Source organism: Theobroma umbraticum, unplaced genomic scaffold, assembly GCF_002168275.2.
Source record: "Theobroma umbraticum cultivar Fairchild unplaced genomic scaffold, ASM216827v3 scaffold_34.0, whole genome shotgun sequence".
Classification (NCBI taxonomy): Eukaryota; Viridiplantae; Streptophyta; class Magnoliopsida; order Malvales; family Malvaceae; genus Theobroma; species Theobroma umbraticum.
The window spans coordinates 2,734,478-2,739,810 of record NW_018397275.1 but is presented as its reverse complement, the minus strand read 5'-3'; the positions used below and the strand labels follow the sequence as shown (position 1 = coordinate 2,739,810).

General features: G+C 32.2%; 1 non-coding gene across 1 annotated transcript; it reads left to right on the top strand.

Moving 5' to 3' along the window:
* The first annotated feature begins 3,725 nt into the window (after nt 1–3,725).
* LOC149526402 (small nucleolar RNA R71) lies at nt 3,726–3,832 on the top strand. Its single transcript, XR_016352073.1, has one exon. It is a non-coding gene; the product is annotated as a small nucleolar RNA R71 (small nucleolar RNA).
* The last annotated feature ends 1,501 nt before the right edge of the window (nt 3,833–5,333 follow it).

The window sequence follows — 5,333 nt, the reverse complement described above, 5'->3', positions numbered from 1 at the left end:
ATAATAACTCTTATTTTATTATTATCCATCTTTATTTAAAAAGAATTACTAATAAATGAAAGAGTAATAGTCAAACATGGAGTCTTCTATTATCAACATGGATGTCTATATTCATTTTGCAAGAATCCTCTTAAAATTATCTTAATTTATGACAACTCTTTTTTGTAATCAAGACAAAATTATTTTGTCTTGTCTAAATTGAGACATATATGCTTTCTTGTCTAGATTAAGATAAAAAATATTTTTCTTGTCTTAAATTAAGACAAACATATTTTCTTGTCTAAATTAAGACCAAACATGTTTTCTTGTCTAAATTAAGACAAACATGTTAAAGCTACTATTTTTGTACACAATTTAATTAATCAAATTAAAACATGCATTCAAAATTAAACAAGTTGAATTCTATGTAGTTAAGTGGGGAATCTATTTAGACATAGATATTCCAAGCTCCAATAAACTTAGAATTTTTTTTAATCTCATTAAAAATAATTCAAGCTTATTAACCATGAAATCACTTCACCATAGATTCATGGTTGCACTCTTCAATTAACTATAATTACAAGAAATAATTCAATATATGATATTAATTATTTGTTGTCCAATTGCAAACCTTATATTGTGAAACCTCATAACCATCCAATGACAAAAGGTGAAATTAGCGTTTTACCCTTTACATCGTTTTTATCCCCTAGTCTCAAATTCCATCCAATTAGTGATTCAATACTCTAGATCTAATCTTTTGAGTATCCACATGTGATAAGTAGCTAAATCATCAATCCATAGGGTCCAAATGAATCACCAATCTACTTGAAACCATTAGAAGTGATGTTAATGCTATGAACTCCATTATCTAGGTACATGTTCCCAAATGTTCATCTCAATTATAATCCCAAAATGCACAGTCTAGATCAACACTTTATGATGATCATACTCATGGTAAATCGAAGATTATAGGGAGATTAAACATGTGTCCACTATCCATCAGGATTTTAGATTTCCTATAAGCAAATGCGTAAGTGTGAGATCAAGATTTAGATAACGATAAAACTTAAATTTGATTTTCACATGATTCCAATTCATGTTATAGTGTCATTACTTTAATTCAACCATTTCGATGATTTGAGAGTCATCATTCCTTTGAAATAAATCACATTTGTTTATTTCGAAGTAATCTACACACTATAGCCTTAACATAATAACGAGACAAGCTTTATTATATGGCTGTGAACAATTTTTAGATTCAATTAAAATATATGTCTCCTATGTATGACTCTTCATACAAATGTATTTTGTCTCAATAGAATCTGGGTACTTTAATAACTAGATAATGAATGCTCACTAAAACAAACTTTTCGTCTTATTATCAAAATGTACTCTCATTACAAATAAATTTAATGAAATTAAGTATGAGAATATACTTGATTTGTAGGGCACTATATTCTCAAAATTCCTAATAGAAATGTGGCTAAAGCATTACACAATCCAAGTGGCACCTTTTTTAAATGTAAAAGTACCATAGGAACATGTGAAGGTTGTTTTCTCTTCATCTTCTAGTGCTATGGCAATCTGATTATAGCCCGAGTATCCATCCAAGAAGTAGTAATGCTCTCTTCCAGCTAACTTATCCAACATCTGGTCAATGAAAGGTAAAGGAAAATGATATCTCCTTATGGCCTTGTTTAGCTTTCTGTAATCCATGCATACTCGCCATCCAGTGACTGTCCTTGTGGGAATGAGCTCATTGTTTTCATTTGCCACCACTATCATCCCACCTTTATTTGGTACGTATTGCACTAGACTTATCAATTCACTCTCCGAAATATAATAAATGGTGCTAGCATCCAGCTAATTAATTATTTCCTTCTTGACCACTTTTTCATTATTGGATTCACTTTCCTCTGATGCTTGATAATGGCCTTATGATTATCCTCAAAGAAAATTTTGTGCATGCATATTGAAGGACTTATCCCCTTTATATCAACTATTGACAACCCAAGTGCCTTTTTATGCTCTCTTAGAGCTCTAAGCAACTTTTCTTCCTACTTATTAGTAGGATTAGATGCAACAATAACCAAAAAAATATATGAGTTTCGATGATATGCATACCTCAAATGATTTGGCAATGGTTTAAGTTCTAACGTAAAAGGATCCTCCATTGAAGGTTTCACTAATGAAGATGAAAACGAAGACAAAACTAACAACTCAAACTGAGTTCCCAACACTTGAGATGGGGCATTCAAGGCATGGACACACTTTATAATCTCTTCATTATTGGGTTTAGATTCAGAAATCAATGATACTTCTAGTTGGTCAGTGGAATGATTTTCCATAAAGATTTCACTTGAGGTTTTATCCACCACACTAACTGTAAAACACTTATCATGATTATTTGTAAACTTTAAGGCTCAAAAAATATTAAATGTTAACTCTTAATCTTGTACTTGGAAGGTAAGTTCTCCCTTCTTAACATCAATTAGTGCTCTGGCTGTGCATAAGAAAAGTCTCACAAGTATAATAGGAACCTCTCTATCTTCCTCTATATCAACCACTATAGAGTCTGGTGGGCTTGATCTCCCTCAAACACAACTTGTTGTAGATTGATAACGACATCAGATTAACACTTACCCCTAAATCACTCAAAGCTTTAGCAAAGAATAACACACCAATTGTGCATGGAATAGTAAAGTTTCTTAGGTCTTTAAGTTTTCAGGGGAGCCTATTCTGAATGATTGCATTGCACTCTTCAGCAAGTGCTACTGTCTCAAACTCACTCAATCTCCTCTTCTTAAATAAGATGTTTTTTAGAAATTTTACATATGAAGGAATTTGCTCTAATACCTTTGCAACTGGGATGTTGATATAAAGCTTTTTAAACACTTCCATAAATTTTTGAAACCACCTCTCCTCTTGTTGCTTCTTGAAACGTTAAGAAAAAAGTGGTGGTGGTACAATTCCCTTAATCACTTCTACTTAACACTATTCGCTAGACTTTAAAATTTGAGTTCCACTCTTCACATTATTGCCTTTTTGTGCAACTTTCTATGGGTTGCTGTTAACCTCTTTTCCACTTCTCAAAGTGATGGCCTTGACATGTTCGTTACCCTCTCTCCTAAAATTTGCTTTAGTATCACTAAGTAATGTTCCTTGAGGTCGATTGTTTAATAAGTTGGCAAGTTGACCAACTTGAGTCTCAATGTTCGAAGTGATGCTACTTGACATTGAATTAGAGCTATTTGACTTTGTATGATGCCATCATTCTGTGTCATGTATTGCCTTACCAAATCTTTCACAACTGGCTTGTTTTTTGGGATAGGCTTTATTGGTTGTATGTGTTAGAGTAAGGGTTATTTTGTTGTGTATTCCCCACAAATTGCACTGTTTTGTTAAGCCTAGACACCAATGACTAGCATGATTATCTCCACAACATTCACAAGCTGCAAAAGGACTTTGACTGAAGTTAGTATCAAAAGATTCAAATGTCTTAGTTAAAACTGCTACTTGTGCAAATATTTTTGAAATAGCATCTACATCATGAACTCCAGCTACTCTTATGCATTGATTACTCTACTAGCCACTAGTAGTTGTTTACAACCATCTCCTCCAATAAGATGTATGCCTCATTAAATGATTTAGCCATTAAAGTTCCTCCTACAGTGGCATCAATGGGAGTCCAAACGTGCCCACTCAAACCATTGTAGAAAGTCCATAGGTGAAGCCATTTTGGAATACCATGATGAAGACAACATCGAAGTAATTCTTTGTATCTTTCCCAAGCCTCTTACAATGAATGAGAATCATGCTGCATGAATGATGTAATATCATTTCTCATTTTCGTTGTCTTAGTCAAAGGAAAGAACTTGGCAAGGAACTTTTAAGCAAGATCATTCCATGTTGTTATGGAGCCAATGAAGAGTGTATTCAACCATGCTCTAGCTTTATCCCTCAATAAGAAAAGAAAACGCCTTAAACGAATTGCATCACCTATGACACCATTGTGCCTAAATGTATCACAAATTTCTAAGAAATTTGATATATGAACATTCAGATCATCATTTTTGAAGGCTCCAAAACTAGACTAAGGTTTGAATCATGGTGATGATAGACAGCTTGATTTCAAAATTGTTTGCTTAAATAACTGTCCTTCAAATGCTCGATGGAATTCTTTACACTAATGAAACAGCATAATCCCTTAAGCAATGATTTTTAGTTACTATGCGCTCTTGCATTTGTTCACCAAGTTGATCAACCATTGTATTTATTGGAGTAAAACCTTGTTGACTTTCTAGGCAAAGTTGTCTAAATGTTCTCTTAATCTCTAAATCACAAGGTATAATCTCCAAGTCTTTTGCTCTACTCATACAACAACTAAACACACATACAAAACAAAGAAATAAAACTTGAATTAGGAATAATCAATGAAATTTTAATATTAGCAAATAATAAAGAAAACAGAATCCCCGGCAACGGTACCAAAAACTTTTTGTCAATTTTCACGCAAGTACACGTTAACCAATCCAAAATTTGAAGAAAAATAAACTAATTAAAACAAAATTAAAATAAACACTAAAATAATCAACAAAAATTAAATATGCTTGAGAAAGACAATGAATTAAAAACCTGGGATTATGGGTTCATTCAACACTTCATCTGATACTGGCTTCTCTTATTATTTATCTTTCCTGGGTGATTTTACTAACCTAGAATCCAAAGGTATGGACAAGTCTCCAATGAGATGCTTGCACAAATACCTAACTTAATTAGATCACTATAGGTCTATAAGAATCAATTAAATAAATTCATTAAGCAGTTGTCCTAAATTAGCTATGTATGGCAATTGGTGTATGTCCACTCAAATCACAAATTAGATCACTTAAGTGGCTTGAATATACACTATTCAAATCTTAGTCCAACTTAAAATCTCTCTATCAAGTTTCAATTAGAGTCACAAATCAATTAATTGTTAATTAGACAATTAAAGCCATTAAGAATAGATTTGAATGAGTAAAACTAAACCCATTCATGACAAATAAAAAAGAAATTAAATATTTAGACTACATGTTGAAATCCACCATAATCTTAGAAAAATAAATTTGTTCATTAAATCTTTATAAAATAGTATCCAAGAAATTTAACCATGAATTCAAAGCAAGAAAATAAGTATAACACAAAAGAGAGATATAAACTAATCTTGAAGCATGGTTGATCTTGAAACTTTCTCAATGGCTCTTGATTCTTGCTTGATTCTTGGCTCCAATTCTTCAAAAAAGCTACTACCATCCTCCCTCTTGAATGCTTTTAAAAAGTCCTTTAAATATGTGCAAGGTGCCCTACTT